General features: G+C 43.2%; 1 protein-coding gene across 1 annotated transcript in view; it reads right to left on the bottom strand.

Moving 5' to 3' along the window:
- Positions 1–4,592: 4,592 nt before the first annotated feature.
- LOC135322433 (uncharacterized) overlaps positions 4,593–27,950 on the bottom strand; it is a 52,932-nt gene continuing 29,574 nt past the window's right edge. The window contains exons 15-18 of the mRNA XM_064491192.1: positions 25,900–26,043; positions 25,479–25,626; positions 5,362–5,543; positions 4,593–4,811 (exon numbers count right to left, since the gene is read on the bottom strand). The gene's annotated coding sequence lies outside the window, so the exon portion shown is untranslated. The remainder of the gene's footprint in view (positions 4,812–5,361; positions 5,544–25,478; positions 25,627–25,899; positions 26,044–27,950) is intronic.

Genomic DNA, 27,950 nt, shown 5'->3' on the forward strand with positions numbered 1-27,950 from the left:
AGGCAGCCATGAAAGTGCTCACAGTTTGTACGTGAGCCACACTACCTCTCTCCATCTGTGTCCCCACCTATAATATTTAGCTATGAACATTTTGAGAATCTTGGAAAAAAATTTTTAAAAACAGAAAAGAAAGGATTCTGGAACAAGTACTTAATACTTACAATTTTAAATGACAAGTTACAAAGTAAGTATTGACAAACCGAATCTTCCTTTCTAAATGTCAGTTTTAAGCATTTAAAAATATAATAGCAAAAAATTCTCACTTACAAAATTAACAAAAACATAAACAATAATCTGGAATAAATTCAAAAATTATGCCCATATTCTAAATGGAGAACTTCAGGACTGTACTGAGGGTTAAAGTAAGAGGTATGAATGTAGAGACATAAAAATATTGCATGGAGAAAAGCAGTTTTGTAAAGATGTAAGTTCTCCTAAGAATAATTCAAAACTTACTAAAAAATCCCATGAAAATTCCAATCTGATTTTTTTTAACTTGAACAAAATATTTTGGAATTCTTCAGGAATAATAAAGTCATAATACTTGACAAGAAAATTTGGGATGGAAGAAAAGAATCAAAAAAAATCAGACTGCCAGTTATTAAATAAATTTTACAATATGTAAGATATGGTGCTGGAGTAAGGAAAGGAGATTGACAGAAGGGAACCATGAGCTCAAAAAGAGACTCTAGTGTATGTAAGTATTTTGTACAGGTGGGATTTCAAATCAAAGGAAAAATTATGAATTCGATAATTGTCCTGGGACAGAGAATCACCTGGAAAGAATAAATTCCATTCCTGTCATAATGACCACAAGATAAATTGCAGATAGCGATGTAAATATTAAAAAGTACTAGTAACAGCAAATACAACTCTTTGCTCTTATTAACTCAACTTCTCCTCATTATAACATGTACTATTATAATCTCCATCTTTGAGATTAAAAAAACCTACAGAAGAGATTTATTCCATTATAAGAGAGTATTTCTAAGAATAATGTCAAAGATAAAACCCATAAGGAAGACATTTACTATCCTAAGAATAGTTTGAGCCACAACAAAAATCAAAAAACTTCCTGAACAAAATGAAAGGAAAGAAATGACAAGAAAAAGCTCTGTGATACATGTTGATGAATTCACGAAGTTAATTTTCATAACATACAAAAAGCTGTCACAAAGCAACAAGAAGCTCCCTCACTTAAATGTTTGCAAAGGACAAAAGGAATCATTCATTTTAAAAAAGTAAAATGGCTAATGAGTGAAAAATGCTCAAAACTTCACTGGTCATCAAATGCAAACAAAAACAATGAAAAAGCACTTTTGCTTATCATATTGGCAAATATTTTTAAGATATTCTAGCTAGTGTCCATCTGTGGGAGAACAAATCATGAGCGACTATTTCAGGGGATGACATATCAATGGATTTGTAAGCTCTGAAAAACGTACATACACACTGACTCAACTCCACTTCCAGGAATCGTTTCCTTTAGGAAAAAAAAATCAGTCCAAAAAGATGTACCCATCAGGGCATTTACACAGCACTGTATACAAAGGTGGGAAGAAAAACTGAAGTGAAAACATATCCAGCGATAGAGAATTGGTTACATAATTAATTGTGCATTTTTTCATTCCCCAATGGAGAAGGAATTTCTAGTCACTTGAAAGGAGTCTGTGATTAATGTAAATGTCACATCCAGGGACTAAATTTCCAGAAGCCTTAACTAAAGGAATACACATACAAGATCACAGGAATGTCTGTAAAAGAAGGATACAACTCAAACATTCTTTCTGACAGTGGAAAATGGAGAAAACTTAACTGTCCACCATCAAGACAATGATGCGGTAAATCAAGGCGAGCTGCGGGCGCTGAGGGAGCCGGCGTTTCGCCGTGGTCCAGGGCCTTGTCCACAGCACTCTCCCACCAAATGTGTCCGTGGACAAGAGACGACACCCGCACATCAGGAGACCCCTCCAATCTATCTGAAAATGCCGGGTGAGTCTGGAGTGGGAGGACGTCCATGATATACCCCTGAGTGAATAAAGCGAGCTGCAGAAAAACATATAGTATGGTCTCATTTTTAAATAAAGCATATATACACACACCTATATATTGATTTCTCATATGTGTATATATATGTATCTCATAGGCCTAAAGGTCATGAAATATATATACCAAAATTTCAACAGCTTTTACTCTCAGGAAATAATGGGAAGGGAGTTAGGGGCCTTCCTGTACCACCACAGTTCTCTTTTCAGTATTTCAGTTAAGTATACTTGGAATTTAAAAGTTTATTTAAGTCCGAAGTAAAATGGATCATGCCTCCATAAGACAGAATTCTACACTGGTCTTTAAAAATCATGCCAGGGGAGATAGAATATTGTAGAAAAACATGTAATAAGCCGAATGGAAAATGGAGGTCACCGAACAGTAAACAGGGACGGAGTGCTCACTGGTTTTTATGACAGAGATGATACACACTGACGAAAAGAACAGAAAATAAATGTTAAATTGTTAATTATTATCTCTGAGTAGAGGGACCAGGATAGAATCTTTTGCCCCTTTTTTCAGACATATTATATTAAATGCACATTATTTTTCATCTGAAAAAAAGCATTTTTAGACTTGTAGTACCACGCAGTGGGGAATAATACATGAATACTTACAGAAACAAGTAACTAGGAGACACCGCAGCAGTGCCACACAATGTAAAACGGGCAATCCTGATTGACACCTCTCAGTTACATAAGGATCCACAAAGTGAGACACCTGCTGTAAAAGGGCGTGGCCCCCTTCTATTTGGCAGTTGTGTCTTCAGGGCTGAGGCAGTTCTGAGCACGGCCAGTGTCAGTTCCGGTGTCTGGATGGATGCTACTGGAGGTGAGGGCACCTGCAAGCAGAAAGGAAGAACAGAAACCATCCTCTGCCTTTTCTGTCTTCTTTCTTTGTTACTTTAAAATCAGGCATAAATAAGATAAACAGTGTATCTCTCCCACTGAAATTTCAGTAATGAAACCGTTTTTAAAGGCTTCAGAGCTTATATTCTGTCTATAACTGTCTTTTCAACAAAGCATCATATTTATTAAATGTTAATTGACTTAGTTAATTAACTCCCTGTTGAAACATTCAAGTAAAGAACATGAAAGGCCTTACGTAAAAGAACCACACCTGCAGTGACTAGCTCAGCTCTCTTGACGGCAATGCAGTCAGCCCCCACCATCCCGTGGCCCTGAGCTCCTGATGCTGGTAAGAGAGCACGCTGCCGCCTCAGATGGAGAAATACTGTGAAAGCATTTTTTGAACTCTACAGTACTGACAAAACATAACTGACAAATCCCAGGCTCCTTTGAAGCTGTCATTTTCGGTTTCTGGCCAACCCCAGTCAATGAGCAGAACCACCCCATTCCCGAGTAATAGGACTCACGTGGGAAGAAATTTTGTAGAAATTTCCAGGTACAGAATGTAACCAACTATATGTAGAACTCTGACAAAAAAAAGATGAAATACTCTGATGTTGCAGACACTCAAAATATTCTCCTAAGCCTTAGTAGCTGGAAAGGCTGGGTTTCTCCTCAGCCACTTATTTATTTCACAGCCAGTGAGAATCTCCCACAAACCCTGCTTCCCTGTGTCTGCTGGGAGCTTCAGGCACACTCTTGCTGTCGATCTTATAAGTCACAGGGCAGACGCGTGTCTCTCATGCCTGCAACCCTCACACAGGCTCGCCTCCTAGCCTCACTGTCTGAACTTGGCCCCAATTTCTCACCTGTTTATTTGGTATCTGTTCTTCTGTAAGCTGCCTGAAATGCTTTTTGGAACAAGTCAGAAGAATGAGTGGGTAGAGAAATGGACAGTTGGACAGGTGAGAGGTGGGCAGACAGAGAGACTCCAAGAAAAGGGGAACAAAGAAAATTCCCTATGCAGAACCCTCTTCTAGTCAGGGAAGAAAACCGCCACGGAGACGTGTGAAGAGGCAGGTGGCTTCGGGCTGTTTCCTGGATTCCATGAAAAGTCCCACCAAGAGAGAGGGTAGAACTATAAATAATAAAAGAAAAAAGCATGCATGCTTGAAAAATATATCTACAATATGTACTTTCTAAAGAATAGATTCAAATCAGCAGGGCCCAATTACACAATCCTTGGGTATTTACAGAAATGAGAATCCCATCTCCAAACCACAAGGCATCCCTTTGGAGCACTGAGAGTCTACACGGGGCTGTTATAAAGCCTTCATCACAAAAGCTATGCTCCCCTGCACTTACGAGGAACAAGCAGCTGTGCTCGGGCTGCCCACGCGCATCATTTGCACCCTACAGCACCTCTACGGGGGAGGGACGCCTAGCAAGCCCCGTCACTGCAGGGCAGAAAACAAGCCCGGGAGAGGCTAAGCCGACCTACCAGTTCTCCATCTCACAGGACTGGTCACTCCAGAGCAGGACACGAACTCGGACCCACGTTTGTAATCACGGTACTACCGTGCTTTGTGTGCTTTTTGTGTGAATAATACATTTGTTTCTGGCATGAAAGTATATTTAATAAATGATCGGTTGTCCTGTCTATCTCATTTGCTCACAATCAATCTTTATAGTGTTGAATTGTACTCTTTTTCCGTGGAGAAAGGAACGGAACGAGCGGGTGTTAGAATGAGGTGGGGCTCCATTCTTTATCTGTTACCTCATCTCATCCAAGTCCCCAACCAGGGAGAAGGAGCAAATGGTTTCTTCATCTTTTAAAGAGAGGGCTCCACTGATGGTGACTTAACTCCAAAACCAAGTCTGGGGAAAGGGCACATTCAGCAGCCAGAGCATTATCACCTGTAGGAAGGCAAAAACAGCTCACGGGAGGGCTCAGGGGGTCACCCTGATTTAATTTCAATCGATGAAACAATAATGCACTCTAAAAATACTAGCATGCAATGGATTGGCTCTTTCTGGACATCTAGCAAGTTTCCACAGCCCACATGTAAAATTATCGTGAACCAGTGAAAGGAAGTGTCTACAGACAAGAAAAATCAATGCCACAGGTAAACTGAAACCCAGGCTGGAGGAAAGGAAGAGAAAGGGCATAGTAAAGAAGTGGGGAAAGGCTGGGGGAAAAAAATCATCACACGGACTCTCAAGCATCATCCAACAAGCATATAATCATTCGAGAGAGTTACTGAGGTCTTATTCTGTGCAAGATTGTAGAGCGGGTGAAGCAAGAGCGCAGCGACCATGGTGGCAGCAAGTGGCGGGGCTCAAGTACACTTCTGATCAAGGTACCTGGCACACTTGTCCTCAGTAAAAAGGCAAAAAAAAAAAAAAAAGTAAAATAACTCTGTAAACTCAAAGCATTGTTAAAAAAAATTAAACAATACCTAAATACCTGGACAAACCACGCACATTGCTGGATCAGAAGACAGCGCTCTTGGAATGGCAGTGCTCCCCAGAACGATCCGTATATTCAATGTGGTCTCGATCACAATCCCTGCGGTCTCCTCTGCAGAAACTGACTAGCTGCTGCTACAATTCATATGGGAATTCGAGGGTCTCAGTAACCAGAACGTACTTGAAAAAGAAGAACAATGTGAGAGGACTTGTAATTCTCAATTTCAAACCTTACAACTGTATGTCTAGGTGAGATTAGAGGCCGTTTTAAGTTATTAATGTGTTTATCCGTATTTTCTAAATTCTCTACAATGAATATAACTGTTACAATAAGAAAAATAAAAAGTAAGGTATCTTTTAAAACATGCACAACGATTCATTCATTGGGAAAAAAATATTTTAACTATAAAGAGGTAACCAAATATCTAGTGAAAAAGGACTACTTAAAAACAAGTGTGTATTTACATTTTTCATAAATTGAAAACTGAAAAGCGCAAACACATCAAGTTTCTAGGGAGATCGATGCAACATATTAATAGTTATTTTCAAAAATTCTAATTGAACAATGAAAAAACAAGAAAGGGAAAATCGCGATTGACAGCCAACTGCAAACACATGGAGAGCAAAGGCCTAGAAATCACAGTTCCTTTAACTCTGATACTAACTCAATAGAAGAGGAAATTCCTCCCTGTGGGGACAGTGGAATCCCATGCATAAGACAGGATACACATTACAAACTGCACTAGAATCTGGGGTGATTTTCTTAGAAGAATTCTAAAGTTACAACATTGCTGATAAACTATAAAAACACTGACAGACAGATTAAAACACACAGTCATATATATTATATAGAAACATATGAAGTCTGCTCCCATGTTGCATAGAAATACAAACATATTTGTTCATTTATGGGCACTGAATATTTTATCCCAGGTAGAATATTTCAACTAAAACAAATAATCAATAATACACAACTCTTGTCAAATCTACTTGATAAGGTACTCTGCTATGTAACCATAATGTGTCTAAGATAGATCTAAAATTAGTGAAAAAGATCTTTGTATGGTTTCTTGAACTCTTCTCAAAATTCCAAGCTTAATTTTAAAATAGATCTGAGCAGTATTTCTATATTAACTTTTCCCTCGTGAAATGAACAGCACAGTCTGTTGTCAAAATTCTGTCCTTACAATGATTCACGAGCACTGTATCCTAACAAAACTGCTGGACAGCAAGGCACTATCCAGACACTGTGACCAAACAAACGAAACACAAGGAAGACAGTGACCCTATTCTGGAGGGCTTACTGTCTGTGTCAACTCTGGGGTTTTTATTTGATTGGTTTGATTGGGTAGCAAAATAAAATCAATCAAGTACTTTCTTCTTTAAGCATTCTGTAAGTCATGACTCTGTTGTTAGTGTCATGAGAAGGAAAGACTAAAGCAAGACTTCATTAGGTCAATTAGCAACAGCCATCACTGGGGAGTGAGTAATAAAGAAGTTAACTGATAGCAATGCTTCTGCCTACATGAGACCTAAAATAAACCTACACTGATCTCTTTAAGGAAAATGAGGAGATGAGGCCCCAATAAGAATAACAAAAACTAACAAGAAATCAAAAAAGTAAAGACTTTTTCATTAACGATTCCAGGAAGGAGTGGAGCATGGTGGTGAAGAGCACAGATGCTGGGGACAAACATGAGGGTCTGAACTCCCACAGCACTGGGTAGCTTTGACACTGATAAGTCAGTGAAATTTTCTGCATCCCAGACTCCTATCCATAGACTGGGGACAACAACAGCACCCATCTCCTAGAACGGTCCTAATAATTAAGTTATTTTATATTTAAAAGTTTAAATAAAATACCTCAGATATTAAATATTACCCCAAAAGCACAAGGAAAAAGAAAACAGAGATAAATTGGAGTTCATCAAATTTTAAAACTTTGCTTCAAAGGACACCATCCAGAAAGTGAAAAAACAACACACAGCAGAAAATTTTTTAAAATCATTTATCTGATAAGGAACTTGTATCTACCAAAAAAAAAAAAACAAAAACAAAAACAAAAAGAACCTCCTATAACTCAACAATAAAAAGGCAACTCAATTAAAAAATGATTAGAGAATCTGAAAAACATTTATCAAGGAAAATATACAAATGACCAATAAGCACAATGAAACGATGTTCAATATCATTAGCTCTAAGGGAAATCAAGTCAAAACCACTAGGAGAAACCGCTTCACACTCACTACAATAGGTTATAATCAAAAAAAGAGTAACAAGCACTAATGAGGACACAGAAGATGCAGAGGTCGCAGCCGTTGCTGGTGAGGATGTAACACAGCCTGGCCACTTTGGAAAAACGCCTGGCAGGTCCTTAGAGAGTTGAACATTTGGTTTCTGAATAACCAGGCAATTTTGCTTCCTGAGCACACACGTAAGAGAACTGAAAACAAATGTTCACATAAAAACTCCTACAGGAATATTCACTGTGCCATTACTCATCACAGCCAAAAAGCAGAAACAACACAAATGCCTATCACGTGATGAATGGGTAAACAGAGGGGCCCAGCCATACAGAGGAATATTATTCAGCAATAGCAAAGCATAGAGTACTGACCCAGGCCACAACGTGGACAAATATTGAAAACGTTACTCAGTGTGAAAGAAGTCAGTCACAATAAATGCTTCCACTTACATGAAGTAACTCGATTTACATGAAATTTCCAGCAGAGGCAAACCCACAGAGAGAGAAAAGTGGCTCCCTGGGGCTGTGGGAGGATGGGGAAGATGGGGATGTCTGCTTATGCGTAAGGAGCTTCCTGTTGGGGGGATGAAAATGTTCTAAGATTGAATGGGATGCACAATTCTGGGCATAGAGTAAAAACCCCTGTACATTTTAATGGGTGAATTGTTATTAAAACTGTTAAGAACGAGAGCACCTCGGGCCAGTACCTTCCCATAGTAAATGCAAATTGCTAAATTTTATTACAGGAAGAAGAAACTGTCCTCAGCATGAAAGCAGGAGTTCAGCAAATGTGAGTTAACCGAAATTGGACAAGAGCATTTCACTTGAAACAGTTGCTGAGTGTACACAAAATATTAAGACATGACAAGGAAAATCAGATTCACATCACGAAGGAGCATCCTGCTTCAAATGCAGATCAAGGATTCGGCAAGCCCAGCTGCTAGAAATGACCAGAGAAGAAACCTGGCTCTTTAAACAAGCACCAGAGCCAACAAGGAAATAGTGGTGAGGAAAGCAGGCGGCCGAAAATCTGGAACAGTTTGTTAGAAATAATTTCTCCACTGAAAATACAAAAATAAAATGAATGTGATGTAATACTGTGTTGACCTCACGTGAATGGGCTTCCTCCGGTTCTCGACAGTTTTGTAACCCCGAATGAGAGACTCAGGAGAATCAGAATGGCTCCTGGGAGTCCCCAAATGACTGCCCACCAGCACGCTGACCACCATCACATCTGCCAGGGTGGAATTGCAGAGAAGAGACCAACTCCTGAAAGGCACAGGAAATATTGACAAGGGAAAAAAAGGCTGATGTCAGTCTTGGGACAGAGGCCCTGAGAGCAGAGGCCAGAAAGCTGCAGGTGAACTGGAGTGGCCCTGGGGCAGGAAGTGACCACGGGGGAGCAGATCTCAATTCTCTTCTCTCTCTCCCTCGGGTAGGAGAGATAAAGTCTGCATCCTTCTCACCTGGAACTGTGGGTTCTGGCTGGCAGAAGTCTTACCGACATGGAATGAATGACTCAAGACTGTGGAAAAAGGAAAGAAAGCGAGAGGGAGTAGGGAGCCAACTCCAAGAGCCTCTCAAATGCTCCCATATTTATTGTGTATAATCAAAGAAATAGTCTTTAACAGTTGTGTGATAGTAAACAGGAACTTGGGGAAAGACAGGATGAGACAGAGATTGTAGAATCCACAATGAGTAAAAAGGCTTAGTTTACCTTTAGGGGAGTCATGGGGAGAGGGGAACAAGATAAATTCTTTATATATTCATTACAAAGCAGACCACCAGTCCAGCCAGGTCCGTGTTTTGGGGATAATAGACTATCTAACAGCACGCACGCCCAGCATTTATAGCTGAGGGCCTGGGTCATTGCTGTGCAATGAACAGAGTGATATCTAAAACCTCAAATATGCAAGCAAGGCATTGTCTCTGCTTTTTATGGCAAGGAGACAGGAGTGAGGATGTACAGGTGCTTGCTTGAAAGCAGTTACTAAGCACACTTTTTCTTCTTAAGGTTGACATGCGTCTGGTGTCGGTTAAATTTGCTAACCCAATCATGGGCTATCACATGGAACCATTATGGAGGACACCCTAGGATGACAAATCCTGGCTCTGGGTCTTTTCCTGCCAGCTTCGGCCATTCCAGCAGGGTCTAGACACATCCCTGAATAACGATCCCACAGAACCACCCAGACTCTTAACTCCTGGTGCTTGGAACTTAATTTTAGCTCTACACAACTTAACATAGAAAAGTTTCAGAAATAATAGATATTATATTCTTTTTATATCTCATCATAGAACTGATTTTTCTGATTGCTCTAAGCTGCTTCTACTTGGTAAATCACCTATTTCTGCAGGTGAATTCAGTACTTTCCATTGCGCATAACTAGACAGTCGGGGCCCTCTGACTTCTATTGGTCAAATAAATACCGATACACCTAATTGATTTCATTGTTCATCAATTTCAGCCTGGAGGTGAGGGAATGTCACTCTGTTCCTCAGCCCACCCTCTACTCTATTCTCTTCAGCAACTCAGGCCTCCTGAATACAAAACGTAGCATCTGTTTCCCTTCACCTACACTTTCCACAAACGCAACAGGAAACATCAGCCTAGAGAATGAATTCAACACAAATGTTAAAACAAAAATCTACAAACCTGAAGCAACTCCATCTCCGAATCATGATACACAATGACATGAAAGTACGGGTGTCAGGTACAAAGCACGCGTGAGCCTGACCACCTCATTTCTATTCTTCAAAGGAAGGAAGGTTTTCATGTTTTTTATTATCATTCTTTGTCATTGTTTCTGATTAAGCCAAAAAATAGTTTATGAAATAATTAAGCACTGCAATAACAGATTTTCGCTGTATCAATTACAGAAGGCATTCAGAGGGGATAGGAAAACCCACCTATGTAAAAAATGCAAAATTTCTTCCCCTGTTAAGAACACGTATACAAAATGCAACAGAGAATTCAAATTCATGTGGAGAGGAGCAAAAGCCACAGAATCAAACAAAGTCATTACTATGAGTCAATTCAAAATTCACTGGACAAACATGCTCAATGCATTCAAAGAATTTTAAAGGCACACTGCAAACCATTCACTTAATGATCTACAGGCTAGAGGAAGAATTTCCCTCTTTAACAGACAACAGAAATCAATAGGTTGCCCCACCAAACGAGGACCAAACAACAATCAGGTTTTTAACAGTTCTGATAAATCAGCATGTTCTAAACATCAAAATCCAGAAATTTTAAACATTCATTCACACCACAATGAAACAAGCACTTAAAAAAAAAAAAAAAACAATAACCCGAAGAAACTAAGCACAATTATCATGTACCTGGATCAATGGGAACTTCTTGTAACGCTGGAAGAAAGAACAGGCTATAGCCTTTTACTTAAAAAATAAAACTACATTTAAAGATAACTGCTAAAACACATTTCATCATTCATGTTGCCTTGAAAAATCTGAGGCACTCATATCTGATCAGAAAAGCAATTCTGAGTAATAGTATGTTACAATTCAGTGCCAGTTTGCTTTAGTAGAAAAAAGAAAAGCTACTGTTTCTCATCCTGCACAAAGTGTAAAGAACCTTCCTGCCTCTATCTCCTCCTATTTTCTAAGCTCATTCTCCCCAACCCTTCTGAAACAAGTATGAGAACCTTTTATACCCACCAATATGCCAAATGACAAAAGAGTATCAATTTATTTGTACAAATATATGCCTACACCTTGAACTGGAAGAGAAAGGTATCAGAAGGCTATATGGAAATTATTTCTACCTTCCTGAAATCACACACACACACACACACACACTTTCACAGAGACACAGACATGTACACACTGAATTACTGGGCAATTCACAAGCTGAGGACTTCCAATTTATAGAAGATAACTTTGTAGTTAGTTTAAAATACAAAACTGTCAGTTTTTGAAAGCCTTCATCATCTGCTAAATCATCCAAATATCAACGAGACCCAATTAGCCTTCTCTGTAGAATATAATTTCCCATGATGGCAAAACAGACCCTAAGTAGTGGATCCAAGACTCGTGTTTATCACTACGTATGATCGTTTTTAAACACATAAACAGATTCAGAAAGTATGTCCCAACAACATTTATTCTTATTGAAATAGCATATGTATTCAATTGTCTATACAGAAAATAGGTCCCATGATGGTGTTTAAGAGCTATTTTGTGTATTGAAATATTTATTTTTAAGTTCAGACAAGGAGGGTCTGCATTACTCAGTTGTAGAACACCTGCTTAGCATGCACAGTGTGCTGGCTTCAGTCCCCAGTACCTTCATAAAAATAAATAAAAATAAGTACATATTTAAAAATAAGAATAAATTTATAAAAAGAGTAAATGCAGACTAAAAACCACTGCAATCTAGGAGCCATAATTTTAATAAAACACAAGAGTTTCTATCAAATATTCACTATATGACAATCACAGAGACAACCACAAATCGCCCCTGACAACGATCACGTGTGATTCTCAGCAAATCTACTAAGTAGACACCGAAGAGAAACCCAGCATTGCGGATGAAGAAACGGAGCTCGGAGGAGCGGGGGACGCTGACCGTCCTGCTCCCCGTGACACCACGTCAGCCCAGGATGAGCACTGACAGAGCTGCACTGAGGGGACACCCAGCTGCACGGAACCTTGGTGCACTGGGGAGTCCCAGAAAACACTCAAAACTGTTCAGTGAAGAACCAGCTCAAATATATTACATTGTGCCACATCCTTTAAACAGGGAACATGACTGAGACCTTTTTGATGCCTCCGTGTCCTTTCTGCCATTATCAATTAGTTGCCCTCTCAGCATGCCCAGTCATGAATTGGACCCCATATGAAGTGCACTCAGATGGCAGAGCTTTTAAAGCTGTTTTATGAAGTTTGTAAGACTCTGTCTATGCCTCACACAGGCGGTCATCCATCACTTCTCACCGGTGTGGATGTACCACATGAAATCACACCTTTCTGCTTTTTAAAATCCCTCCATGTAATCCAGACTTTTCAACAGCAAAGAAGCAGCTCAACCAGAAACAGTGGATAGCTTTTCACCAAATGGACTCGAACAGCCCATCGGACTACCTGGAAGCTCTTTTTTTCTATTAAACCCAATTCCAAGGACTTCATCATTTTCTGATTGGTGGACTTGGCCTCTGACTGGCCTACTCTGAGAGCTCCCAGCCTCACATCCGGGGGTGGGAGAGGACCCTACTGTTCGGGGAAATCAGTGCGGAAGGCGGAAATCTTCCACCCAGGTCCGCACGGGTAGAAGTGCCACAACGTGCTCAGAAAATATACCGTCAGCAACCCTGGGCTCCCATGGACTGATGTCACATTAACCAAACTCATGAGAGACTGATGCAAAGAAACCAGAAATTGAATTTATTAATGTAACAGGAGATGTGAAACTACGAACCAGACTGAAATATCAGAGTTCAACTATGAGTACAGATTCTCCTCAACGGCCCAATAACGGGCAGGCAGTCACATGGCAACCATGGACAGAAGCAGAGCAGGAAGGGTTTCTAGATTAACTCAATGGACTAAATTTCTGTTATATGAACAGATCTGCTGCCCAGAAGACATTTAACGCCAATCACGGTGCACTATCCGTGGACAGTGGCTGAGACACGACTGTGAGCACCTGTGTAACTCTCCTTTCCCTGTCCTTTCTGGGCTAAGTGATGCACAGAGGTACAGAGATCCAGGGATGCAGATACCTCTAAACACCCAAAGCCCATCCCTGGGAGCCTGGAAACCAGACAGCCAGGGTTTAAATACCAGCTCTGCCACTTACTAGCTCTGTGACCTTGGCCAAATTACTTACTCTCTCCGTGCCTCAATTTCCACATTGTAAACCTGGGATAACAATCAAATTTCCCTTACTCACTTGTTGTGAAGATTGAAGGATTCATTTCTGTAAAACGCTCAGAAAAGAATGTAGCACATTTTTGGTGCTCAACAAATGTGAATTTAATAAGAAAGTGATTTACAAGCCTCCCTACTAATCATCTTCTGTGTTTCATGGCTAGTCTGAGTCCCAAAGGAAATCCTTATTTCCCCTCTTATAAACTCTTGGAGAGCACCCTTCTCTTGCATCTCACCACCTGTTTAAACTGAGAGAAGGGATGCCTCCTCCACACTCCTCTGGTCCATGGAGAGTGCTTCCCCCTTCACACCCCTGACCCCTGGCCAACGGCTAGCACTGTTCACAATAACAGATTGAGGTGTGAGTCCGGAGAGACAAGCAGGGCATATGAAACCTTTCCTTTCCCTCCAGTGTTGGCCACCCTTGGGAAGCACCCTGGATGCTCAGCTCCATGGCAGGGCAGCCCTGTACAGGATGGGGCAGATCCTCTTAAGGGAAGGCTCGCTGTGGCCCAGAGTTACCTGGGACTGCGTGAGTCTCTAATTCTGGGACACAGTATCATGACACGCATTTTCCCACAGCCCTGAATTTCATGGAGAACGTGGCTTCATCAGTAATAAAGGAGACATTTATCGCCTGTCTGTTCTTCTGTGTCATCTCTCAGTTGGCTGCTGGAGAAAACATGTGTATAAGTATTGGGTCCACTTAAGCCCCAATATATATGAAGTACCAAAAAATTCTGTGGCTTAACATTGGTTCAGGGCGACTGTGTAACGGTCCTGACTTTGCTGATGCTAAATTATGGGTATAGGAACTATGGAACCTCCTCAAATATCTTTCAGCATAAAACCAGCTTTTCTTATTTTCCTGTTTCTTAGTAATTGCCAAAGACTCTAAAATGATGGCTTCATACAAAACAGGAGCTAAATTTTATGAGCCCTTTGACATTCCCACTGTGCTAAACAATTTACATAATTTCTAATTCTCACAATTCTGCAAAGCATATACGAGCATCCCCATCTCACAGACGAGGGAGAAACTCAGAACAAACTGACTCAGGCTCACGTGGCTCAGTGGCAGCACGTGCACGCAAACCCAAGTCAAATCACTACACCCCTTCTTCTATGTACAAAATCACCTCCCACCAAATGACACACAGCGGCTGGGTCAATACTCAGGGAACTCAGTACACTTTTCAGCTTTAAGGTGCTCAAGAGGCCGCTTCTAGCTGCTTTATAAAATCCCGGCTCACTGGTTGCTAACACTGGAATAAAAGACCGATTTTGCCATTGTTTGCACAGTATGTCTGAAATGTTCACAGCGAGATGACAGAATAAAACAAAGATATAAGCAGAATAATTTTTCCAGGTAGACAGACATAATGGACATTGTGCTATTCTGAAGCACTTAGCAAAGGAATCAAAGCAAAAAAAATATTTGTTAAGCCTTCTTTTACAAACAGGAAAATTAAGACTGTATGAAGGTGCAACAGCGCCTCCTATGGCTAAAAAGACCTTCCAGGTTGCCGGGAAAGATGCAACACAAAAATTGCCTGTTGAATCAGAAACAAGAATCAGATAACTAAAAGCTTATGTAGCACATACTGCAGTTTGCTTCGGGGAAGGGAGGGGTATTCAGTATTTAATCTGACATTGCTAATACTCTTGAATATAAACAAAAGACACAGGCTCATGGAAACTCATCTTAGAAGAGGAAAGAATCCAGTCCAGCCATTTCATTTTACAGGAGGGGAGACTGAGATCTGGGATCTTTCCTTACGGCAATCAGCAGCAAAGCTCTCTCTCCTAGGCCTCATGTCATGCACTGTAGCAAAAACCAACAGATCTGTACTAGACCTCTATTCATAAAAGTCACGTCTGTATTTTTCCAACAGTAGGTAATCTAAGTATCTTGCAAAATACTTCTCAAAGAGCCAGGAAATCATACAAGTGTATTGAAATACAAAAACATTTATTTACACATTAAAACAGCATGAGTTTATTCTATAAAAAAAGTGACATGTCAAATCAATGTTTTGATATTTTAAAACCTATTAAGCATGCAGAAAAATAAATCAAAATTTCTTTAATCACAAAAGAAAGAAGCTTATTCCCTTAAAATGATCAATGTGGATTTTTCTAAACTTAATAGTTCTGGTCAGATTTCTACGAATTTAAATGTCTGAGTGGATGGTTACACGGCAACATGAATTCTGAGTTGTAACAACACACATTCTGTGTAAATAATCTTCAAGGCCGTCTGCTTAAGGTGATTTAACTAGTCCCTGTCTCACTAGAATGATACAGATTTCATTAAACCTTCATACTGCACACACACACAAAACCCTGAATCCTTGTTACTTTAAGCCATATTCATATATTCATATATATGCATATTGAATATGCATCAGAAACAAGCCACCCTCTTTAGTATTCAGAGTTGATCCTTCTAAACTATCTGTCCTTGTGACAGCATATTTTTACTAAGCAGCTCTTGGGTGCTTCGTATACAAGGCGTCTACATCTCACAGTCAAACAAGGTAAACGGCATCACTCAAATTTCACAAATGAGGAAATGTACTTAAGCCATGAAAACAACTTACATATTCATCATCAGGAAAGAAAAGAGTAAAGATTTTACTTACAATATTCACTGACAAAACTTTCCTCCATACTAAGACTACATAGAACCAATTCAGTCTTTGTAAATTTTTCTGTCAATAAGCACCACTAGAGAAAAACAAGCAACATCATTAGCAATGGTTGTACTTTCAAAGCCCACTCCTATTTTGCACTATAATCATTTTTAATGTTTTGTTTTTAGTGTTTACAAAGCACTAAAATAAAAAAATAAACTTTTTAAGTCATTGCCTGAGAATGCAACATTTGTGAAAATGTACAATTTCAATTTATGCCACTCTGTCTCACATTCTCACTGGTGTGTCTACTTTGAAGGCTTCATCAAACTGAGACCGCTAAAATCGTTCATTGATGCACTCACAGGAGTTCGGGAAACCACTCAACACGGGGCTGATCAGAGGAGTCACGGAGAAAGCATCCTGTGCAGCCTGGATTCCAGCCCTGAGTCTGCCAGCGCCAGCTGTGTGAGATTTTGGACAAGCTGCCCCATCTCTCAATCCCTCAGCTGCAAAAAAGGAGACACTGATACCTACCCTTAAACACCTGCTATGAGGTAAAACGTGAGGAAAGCATTTTAGCCTTAGGGAGGTGTCCACTCAGAGCAAGCTTGGTCATTATGATGATGAGGATTACTTTTAATAAGTTAAGGCAGACAAAAAATTAGAAATCACCATAAAGGAGAAACATTTTATGTCAATGAGCATTTCCTTTTGAATGGATTGCAGAATGTTATATAGAATTTTTTCATAAACCAAATTTTGTCCACTAATTATAGATTTACAGGTTCATGGACATGTCTCCAGGAAAAGAATTAGAGGCCTCCTACCTCTGAATACTAAGAAAGAAAAGTTTAAAAAAAATCACGGGGGAGATTATACCTCACTTGAGAGAGTATGTGCTCAGCATGCATGAGACCCTCAGTTCAGACACCAGTAACTCCATTTAAAGACTTTTTTTTTCAAGAAATGGAGAATTAAATCAAAAAGATGGAGGAATACAGAATTTTTTTAGAGACTCAACTCAGATTAAAGATGGGGGAAAAATATCCATTTCTCATAGGAAATCTTGAGAACTATGTAAACCGGATCTGAGTTGTCTAATCTTTTAACATTATTCATGAATTCCTATTACCAAGTCTTAAAACTGCCCGATAACCCACAGGGGTGATACTGATCATAACAGCTGCCAACACGGATCGAGCTCCGGCTAGGACTGCTCTGTTCGGCCATCTCTGCCCCTGAGGCCTCAACAGGCTGAGAGCACAAAATTTTGTCATTCATGAGCATCTCGTGTAAGTCCTCCCTTTGTGCTCCTCACTCTCCCCTCACCAGCCCCTCTGAGGGAAGCACTGTTATCATCTTCCCCACCCGCAGATAAGGCCACTGAGGCACAGAGACTAAATCTGCTCCAGGTCACATCGGCATTAAAGGACGTCTATATTTCTGCTGTTTTACTATTGACAAAGGAATCTGAGATATCAATTCAAGGGAGACAGTTAAATAATCAAGTCTGTCAGGTCTTCACCTCAAAGAGCAGATACTATAGATTCCTGATGCAGGATGAGGCTGCCGCCACAAACTGACTCAGCTTGAAATTAATATCCAAGATGAAGCAGTGGATACACATAAATATTCACGATTGTCAACTCCGCTCACGGGTCTGGGCCCTTCACTGCCTGAACGGGGGTGAAATCCCCACCCCTGTCAGGGATGGAAGCGCGGCTCTTCCCAGTGTCACCCAGGCTTCACGGGCTGTTTCCCCCCACAGGCTGTCCTCAACGATTAAAAATCTCTCAAGATTTTTACACCATGCAAAACTGAAAGACATTTCTGAAGATGGAGCACTTTCTCAGGCTTAAAAATTTTTTGCTTACACTCAGCAAGGGGGAAAATAACACATGACTCTGCAAAGTCTCTGAGCCTCACCACTCACAGGAGTAGAATGGCCTCAGCACAAGATGACTCTTCACGGATGAGAACAAAATAAATCCGCCCCCAACCACAGGCACTCCCAGAGACAGCGCTCAGCAGTCTTCTGCACACTCACGGTTGTGCAGCCCTCAACACCATCTATTTCCAGAACACTTCATCACCCCAGAAGAACACCCATGTCACAAGCAGTCACTCCCCAACCCCCCTCCACCCAGCACCTTGCAACCATCACCTGCTCTCTGCCTCTGCATGTGCCTATTCTGAGCATTTCAGATCACTGAAGTCAACAATATGTGGCCGTTTGTGTCTGCTTCCTTTCACTTAACGTGCTGTTATGAAGGCTCGTCCATGTTGAAGTCGTATCAGCATCTCTCTCTTTTTTTTTTTGAAAGTGTTAAAGTTTATTAGAAGTTGGTAAGTACTATCAAAAAGAGTAGAGAGGAGCATAAGTGATTGGGTTTCAAAGGGAAAAGGGCGGGTTGAGCAGTCAGGGTGGACTTCCCAGAGCAGGTGGCTTGTTTCATATTCCCCTTTATTTATTTTTTCTTTTTTATTCACTCTTACATCTGAATAATGTTCCACTACATGGAGATACTACATTCTGTTCATCCATTCAGCAGCTATGTACGGACGAGGTCCAGAAGTATGAGTGTAAGAGGTGACTAGGCAGGGATGGCATTTAAGCAAAGGGCAAGATGTGCTTTGAAAAAAAAAAAAGCCAACAAACAGAGACACAAGGAAATTCAGCGTGTTTCTGAGGAAGTGCATGCTTGCTTCAGCATGACTGCCGTGCCGGGCTGGGGGGGTGGGGAGTGACAGGAGTCACAATGACGGAGTCACCTGAGAATATTCCCCATGCAAGCAGCTCAGCCATTTCTCCTCCTTCATCCTGTATTTTAGAGCCATTTTTGATAGGTTTTCTATTTCAAGTAACAGTACTTCCTTACACATCTGATCATCTGCATCAGATCACCTTACCTCCAAGCCACAGAAAGTCATTCACTGACTGGAGCAGCTCCAAGACATAAAGGTGATGGACCAGGGAGTCATGCAGCATCCCGGCCTGCAGGCACAAACCCCCACATGTTCCATGGTGATGTCCGGAAAGTAAAATGCATGGAAATATCTCACTGCTTGTGCACGATATCTGCCCCCAAATTGCCCCAAAATCATGCTGGCAAAGCACTACTGAGCCCTCTCACTACAAAAAAAAAAAAAAAAAAAAAAAAAGATAGAGAGAGAACAGAAAAGAAAAGAATAAAGCTAAGTAGGCAAATTTAGGGTCTTCCATTGAAAACCAGCAAGCATCACTGCCAGTATCTCAGCTGGAATGGTCCTGTCTTCAAAAACCACTGCGCAGTTACATTGCAAACGTGATAGACATATATGTATTCCACATAGATGATATTACAGTAGGATTTTTCTTTTCGAAATTACCAGTTGCAACATTAACACAAGAGAGTTTATGTTTCAGCTTTAAAAAAATCAATTATCTTCCACTTTCTTAATTTTGAACCTATTATTATTTTATAAAGGGTGCTATGCTGCAAATTATAAACCAACTGTTTGGCTTCTGCCAACAAGAACTTTATGACTTCACTATTTCAGAGCAAGATTTAATGATGCTTTGAGAAGTGGGGCCTGGGGCGCTCACTAACAGCTCTTTAAATACTGACAAGGATGTGCTATTTAAGTAATGCAAAGGCTCTAACTCTACATTAACTCAGAAACCAAAGAAACTACACCAAAGCCTTAATTTATCATTTTTAAATTTTGCTATTCTTTTGAATTTTAAATTTCTTAAAAGATAAGATTTTTTTTTGAGAAAGACAGCAGCTGTATTAAATTCCCTCTCACCAAGAAAGCAATCTTTATCAAGAATAAATACCCCTATGGAAATCCAAAAGACGGGACGTTTCTAGCTAAGTGAACATGCAGATCTCAACACAAGCATAAATCCTATTAGATCTCACTCGAAAGAGCTCAACAAAGTCCTGGACTACCCTGAAACTTAGCTCTTCTGTTCCAAATGTTGGCTGAGCTAAGATCATCACACAAGGCAGGGAAGAAGAGAAAAGTCCACCTGGCTGCATCCGTTTTCTTCCAGCCACAAGGTGCCGCTAGGGGGTCCCCGTTAATAAGCCCTCCCCATGAGGAAATCCGGCATCCACACTGCCCCTGCCGTCCCCAAGCAGCCCCGACGCCCCTCTCTCACTGGTGGACCCCCAGCCTGTCAATGGTCTTCTAATGACCCTCCCAGTTGGTGGCATTCTCCCCCTCTTCCCCGCTTCACACACACACACACACACACACACACACACACACACACACATACAGCCAGGACAGCCTTCCCAAAGCACAAATTTGATTAAGTCACCCCCACTTCAAACCCTTCAGAGGCTCCCTGGTAGAGTTCTAGCCCCACCCCCGACCCTGCTCGCCCAGCCTCACCTCAGTACCCAGGTCCCCAATGACCTCAGGTGCCCCCTGACCTTCTGCTAATTCCCACTTGCCTCCAGGCTCATTTTGACGGTTTGTCAAGGAAGCCTTCCTTCCCTCGAAACTCTGCACTTTGGGATAGGTGCCCCTGCTGTGTTCCTAGAACATTCTACGCTAAGACAACTTCTGACACTGCTAAGCTCTCAAGAAGCAATACATTTTGCTTACTACTGTGAGTCCACCCTCTCTCCCCTGGACACTCAGAATTGCATGTGTTATGAATAAATGAATGAAGGGGTGGGTCTCAAAGGGACGGGCAGAGCTGCTCTCGCCCACCCCGACCCCTTCTTTCTGTAGAACATCAGAAGCAAAACCAGGAGTACCTCTCCTGAGGGTCAATTTCTGCTGACACCATTCACTGCCACTTCTGTGTCAATTCTAGTAAAAAACCAAGCTCCTCCTAAGCCCTCCATCCCTAGGCCCACTCCAGTGTCCTCCCAAGCAGGGGCACCCTCCACCCTGGACCAAACAGTTCACTCTCCCCGAGTCCCCACCCCACAAGCCTCCAGGCCTCTACCCGGGCTGCTCCTGCAACCTGAGTCACCCTCTTGATTCCTTCTCCTGGCTGACTCTTACTCTGTCCTCATAACTGAATGTAGAGCCCATTTCTTCAAGGAAGCCCTCTCTGATGATGTCCTTTAGCTCTTGGCTGGGCTCCCTCTAAAGCAGGACTGCTTGGCGACCAACTGGTGTTTGTCCACCTGCTCCTCTGAGACCATGAACACTTGGAGGCCACGTGGGAAAAAGGAGTGGGACGATAAGAGGGGTGGGAAGAGCAAAAAGCAAAATCACAGCCCAAGTCCCAGATTCAAGGATTCTGTCTCAGAAGAAAAGAATAAAATGTTTAATACGTATGTCATTTGGCTATGATTTTTGTGGCTCATGGAAAGCAAGAGGTTGGTGTTCTAGTCTAAAATCCAAGTTACATGCAAAGAAATGTACATATTCATATCCAAAGGAAACCAGAGCTGCTCAACAACAGTTTGCAGTTAAAATCAAAGGAACTTTGATAAAGGCAATCTCTATCTCTCTCTCTTTTTTTTTTTTTTTGTATCATATAGTTGTAGAAGTATTTGTGTAACTAAGTGATGGCTACAGCCTATGATTCTGCACTGGAGTGTTTGGGGCTGAGGAAGCCCAGATTATATGCACTGTGTAAATACAATCACACCAACACATTGACAGGTGCCCTAATGGCTGAGCTGAAGTTCCAAAGCAGACAACCTTACGTTGCAAGACAGCTCTCATTAGAAAGTAAGGAATGCAATGTTCTGTACTCAATTACTTACGTTACATGGGCCATTAAGCGATAGTGCATCTTGTCTAATGAAACCCCAAAATAAATTGTTAACGTCGAATTTCTCCATCTGACCCTTATTTGCTAACTTTGGATATCAAACCCTCACTCCATACAGAAAGCTCAGACCTACGGTGCAGCAGGTTACATCCCGTGGAAGAAAGCCTATCAAGGGAGAACTGGAGAGTTTCCCTTCAGAAGCTGCTAAGTCTGGTTTTGCACCTGTACGTCATTTGCAACCACGTCATCGTCAAAAGAGTAAGACCTTACCTCTGTGGGGCGAAAAGCACTGCGGTGCTTCTGAACAATTAAAGAACACTGAGATTTGGGAAAGAGTCCTGAGGCACTTAAATCGTACTTTTTGTGAAAGGCTCCAATACTGACCCAGTTCACCAATCCAGGTACAACATGGAGGTACCGGAATTAGTAGACAGAACATGCCCTTGAAGTCTGACAAGGCCCTGCTTGAATCCTGCTACAGCATTTACTAGCCTCGAAATGGACCAATTCCTTAACCCCTCTGAGAAGGCTTCCCAATCTGCAAAAGGGGGCTGCCACCGCCCACCTGGGAGGCACGGATGTGAATGCAAGACGCAAGTAGTGAGGCCGACTGCTACCTGACACGAGACCTGGCTAGTTTCCCTCCGCTGCCCTTCTCCCCCTTTAAACTTGCCCTGTTCCCCCTGGTAAGGGTCAAGCCCCGGACCAGACTGCCCGATTCTTCTGTGTATCCCCGGATACATGTCTTACCCTTAGGAGGCCAGAAAAAGAACTATCTCCTCCAACGTCACTATCAATGTTCTTAAGAGTCTGGGATTTTTTAACTCCTTTTTGCAGGGAGACAATTCCAGAACTGTCCAACCACCATTCTCCACCTTGGCTCCTTCTCACCTCAAATCTTCTGTCTGCTGCATTTTGTTCGTGGGAAAGAGAGTCCGCTAGGGTGGAGACTCCCTAGGCCTCTGTCCCTCCCTCACAGGTGAGTGTGACTATATTCTCAACACTCCCCACTCCGACTCCAGCTTCCGAAGAGGTTCCCCTCCTGGAACATGCAGCCTCTGCTTCATCCCCAGACGCGCACGTGTGGCCACAACCCTCCATTCAGATTTCTTCCTGGGTGGCCCTGCCCACCCCCAAGACCCTTAAGGATAAATGCCATTGCTCTGAAAATCCCAAACGCCACTGAGTGACACGCCAAAGCTGCATGGTCTGGGCTTTCCTCCAACCCAGGCACAGCCCTGACCCGCCTCAGCCTCAGTCTGCACCTCTCGAGATGAGCTCATCCACCTGCACGGCTGTGAACACCAGCTAAGAATGACGACTCCCAACGTGTATCTGTGGTCCTGCTCCTTCACCTGAGCCCCGGGGCCATAGACCCGAGTGCCTCTTTGAAGTCCTAACTTGGATGACAAATGGAATCTTAAATATGCCTCATGTCCACCATTTACTCTAGAGTTCGATTGCTGGCAGGTACCTCCCAGGCTCCCGATTTTAGTAACAGACCCAGAACCCACCTAGTTGTTTGAGGTCACATTCAATTTCCCCTGTTCCTCCCCCCGGCCCTGCCCTGGAATCAGTCTTGTCATTTCTATTGCTAAGCCAAACTCAAGTCTGGTTCTGCAAGGACCACGGATGGAACCTCACAAGCTGACAGCAAGGTGCAGTGCGTCACAGTCCTCCGAAGAGAGCTCCCTGGAGGGGGAGGCATCTCCTGCCTCTGGTCACCTCAGAAGGCACTGGATTCTCACAAAGGAGGCCCAGGAGAAGGGACTCAAGGTTCTCCTGTGGTCTGAACTTTGAAGGGCCCGAGGTTTGGGGGAGTTCCTAGTTAGCAGACACACCTGCCAGTGAGCAGATGAAGATGGGGGAACCCAGGCAAGGCTGTTCTCACTCCGACCTCTGGGCTCTCGGGAGCCACGGGAAAGGCCTGTGAAGGGCACAGCCCAGCCTTCACAGATCCCAGCCTGCATTTGCCAACCCAGAGAGCATAGACTCCTACTTGCGATTCTTGTGTTCTGTTCCCCCCCAGAATGTGATGGGCTCTTTCAGAATGTCTGGCCTGTCTCAAGCGAGACCAAGTCAGTGAAGGATCAAGTGTCCACAATTGGACCAAGGCATGAAAGGTGAAACAAGGTCTCATGGCCAGCATGACGGTGGTGGCCAAACCCTTCCCCCGGGTGAGATGAACCAGGGTGTGGGTGAGAATGCAAGGTCACTTCACAGCTGACTAGGGTGTTGGAGACTCACTACCGCAAACTAACGACACGGCCGTCAGTGGTGGACGTCAGCTGCAACAGACACGGAGTCAGCTATTTACTGCCATCATGGGTTAATAGTAAAGTCTGGTGCAGGGAGGACTGCATGGCTGCTGAGGCAAACCACAGACCCGGCTCTGAATGCCCACCGGATGGAGCAGAGAGGAAGCTACAGTCCCCTTTAGCGGTCCCTGTGTCCACCAGATCCAAGTGAGCCAGCTACTTAGGAGAAGGCCATGTTGTTCTGATACTCAGAAAAACCAGCCTCGTAAAGGGAAAATAAGAGTCGCATGGAGTTTAGACCCGCTCCTGCCTCTCTATGAAGGCAAAGTAAGTTAAATGGCACCGGGAAGGTGAATGAAAAAACAAAAAACAAAAAACCGGTGACTGCTTCTTCCAAAAGCATCCCCTGCAGCTGCTCACCCCCGAGACTGCCACTTTCTCACCAGTGACCGCCGGCCAGGAAGCTCCGTCACGCACGTCACACAGCGACAGCCCTGAACCGCGTGCCAAGCACGTTTGTCGAAAAGCCAGAATCAAGGAAGATGCTGCAGATTTTGACATTCCAAGTTTAAATAATCCTTGAAAAAAATCCCTCAGCAGCCGCCTAAATCAATTCACATCTCACTTCTTCAAAACAATCAAATTTAATAAGGGCGCATTTGTCACCAAACATAAGGAGGACCAAACTGGTTCCTCAAAGCAAGGATTTTAACAGGTATCAAACAACAGTGGGTGATGTGCTAACAAAGCAAAAATTCCAAAAATCTAGAAAATAAAAAGATGACTAGGATAATATATGGATCAAGGCAACTGTTAAGGTTTTTGCTTTTTAAAGCGATGGGGACAGCACGGAGGACAATCTCGCTATTTCCAATGCAGGGTGTGCACAGTCCACTTTTCAGACGCAACAACATGCTCACAGGGCGGTACAAGATAGAAAGGGAAATAGAAAAAGGAAAAGAGGAACAGCGAAAATTAGAAACACATGAGAACAAAAATAACTGAGAGCAATTACAAGAATTTACGTGAGTTTGGTGAGGACAGGGACGAGGGGACGGTGAGACCCACCCTCACCTATTGTTCCAGGGAAGGCAGGGGCCTGAGGCGACAGGCGCTGCCGGGGGACCACAACGTGGTCAGCGCCCCAAACCTAAACTTCACCTAGATGCGTGTAAACAGATTTTGAGCTACAAAATGTGTTCGCATTTCAAGCTGGACAATTTTACTCACTCCCACCAAGAGTAACAGGAGAGAATTAGGCTCTGTTCCTGCACCAAAGCATTGTTTAAAAAATTAATGACTGTGTAATAGTAAAAGCAACAATGAAGTAAAAGTGACTGGAGGAGAACTTACTTGACCCGAGCTCACTGGCCGCGTTATCTCACTGACGTTCAGATGCTGGCTGAGCCCTTACGGTACCAAAACAGACAGACCCACCAGGAGGGAGGTTTAATGCGCTGCTGTATTTTGATGCCGGGAGCCATGCCTGGTACACAAGAATCTGGGTAAACAATGGTGACAGTGTCAACCACTATGGGCTAAGCACACAACCAGCTACTCTGCCAAATCCCAAGGACACACTTCAAAAGGCAAAAACAAGCTGGTATTCTCTGGTGGGTCTGCAGACTCAGAGCCAAGCAGTTGCTGAGCAAACATGTCACCAGTGCCTCCTGTGACAAAAGGGGAGGCACTGGTCAGGGGGCTGGGGCAGGGCTCCAGGCTTCCACTGCTCACCCACCATTATGTCCAGGGGGAGATGTTGGTCCCTGCTTACGTTGCACCGATGTACCGACATTGACTGACGCCTGGGGACTCAGCAGGAGGTGACAGGTGACGGGAATGGAGCCAGCCTGGGAGTGGCACGGTGCTGGCATCTGTGTCCTCAGCTTTGCCCAGGCCACTACATCTGCCAGCTCATCTACAAGAAGCAGAAGGGGAGAAAGCCATGTAGATCACGGGGCCCTGTGAGGACAAGTACAGGTCATGGCCACGACAAGCCTCGCCCCTTCCTTAAGATATAGATGTATGTCCGGGGAGGAATTGAAAATTCATCCAGAGACCGCCAGGCACCACAAGCAGGTGGGACTCGGGTCCCCTGTGCCTGTCACTCACAGGACTGGTCTGGACTTTCTTTTTATCAATTCTCTGGCATCTTCTCCTCCAACTTACCAACAACCAGAAAGTAGAATCTGATTTTAGACTCACAGAGAATCGCAGAAATCCTCCTCCACATCAGGCCTGACAGCATGTGCCAGGCCCTCCGACCGTCACCTGTGGGACCGCCATGAGCCCTCTCCAGACTCAAGGCCCGAGGCCGTAGGTCGGGGTGGCACAGATTCCCACACTCTCCCCAGCAAAGGGGGACCACCTCTCGGCAAAGGCATCTCACCTTCTTCTTCCCGAGGGACATCTCGATAGATACACAGGGAAACAGAGCAGAATATGGGGGGGTAGGCAGCCCAGAAAAGCTCGTCTGCACTTCCAAGGCAAAGTGGGTCCGTTGACCTAATCACAGGGACAAAGAGAGGACGAATCTTTCCCTGCTGTGCCCCATGCTCCGTGACACGCCTTTCCCTGCGTAAGGAGCTCATTTGGAAGCCCCTGGCAGTGTTTCTGTTGTCCTAAATTGGCATGGTGTATGTCAGGCAGGGAGAGAGTTCCTGAGCCGTGCAGGTGCTGGACCTGGGAGGCAGGAGACACTGGCTCCACCCACAGCTCAACCAGCACCTCATTCTGCGTCTCAGGATTCAGCATGACATCTATAAGCAAAGGGATGAGACTGTCCCAGGACATGCTGTCCAACAGGAATGAAATGACAGCCTTGTAAAGAAAGTTTCCCAGTTGCCACATTTAAAAATGTAACCCCCCCAAAAAAAACCTAGAAACTGATTTTAAGAACATATCTTACTTATTCTACAGTATGTAAAATACTATCATTTTGACATGTTATCAATAAAGAAAGAAACAAGATAGTTTACATTCTTTTTACTAGACAAGTCTCAGCGTCTGATGTGCATTTGACCTAGAGCACATCTCAGCTCAGAGCAGCCTCCTACCCAGCTCTCCTAGCATCAGTGGCTTTGGCTACTCTATTGGACAGCAACTCCAGGGGTCACACCAGGGGAATTGGCTGAAAAGCGGGAGTAAGTGTCCATAATAACCCTAAAAGTATTTCTCTGAAACAAAGGCGGTTTCATTTTTAAACGTCTGAAAACCGGCAGGTTTCACCTCCCTCACGCCTTGGCTACAAGACAGCCCTCCTCCTTGCTGATCCCTTTCTGGATGTAGGGAAGCAACCCTTCTCACAGCCAGGGTGTACGGGCATCCAGGTAGACTTTCCTGCTCTCTGTGTCCAATCCCACAAAGTCCTCCTTCTCAAACAGGATGTAGAGCAGGAGGATCTTGTCCCCAGTCTTGTCGGATGCACAGTCCAGCCACTTGGACTTGAGCATGATGAAGAGAGACTCAGTGAAGTCCTCGATCCTCTTCTCCACCACCCTGCAGTCCTCGTAAATTGAAGGCCACGTTGGTGCGCGGCTGCTCGGCCACCTCCCCATGCAGCACAAAGACAAAGAGCCGAGAGTCATAGAGCGTGGTGCCATACAGCTCCTCTGCACGTGGAGCTTCTCGAAGGTCTTGGCCAAGAGGCAGTCGGTAATGGTGACAAGGCCCACGACATTGCGGTGGGTCTCGAAGTCGCTCCACCCATTCTCGGGCGCATAGTGGTGACTTTAGTGGATACAGAGTCCCCACTGCGAGCCGCAAGGGATGATCTGCCTCACCAAGGAGATTCGCTTATAGATGCAAAAGAAATTCTGCTCTGAG

The sequence above is a fragment of the Camelus dromedarius genome, chromosome 11, assembly GCF_036321535.1.
Source record: "Camelus dromedarius isolate mCamDro1 chromosome 11, mCamDro1.pat, whole genome shotgun sequence".
NCBI classification, from domain to species: domain Eukaryota; kingdom Metazoa; phylum Chordata; class Mammalia; order Artiodactyla; family Camelidae; genus Camelus; species Camelus dromedarius.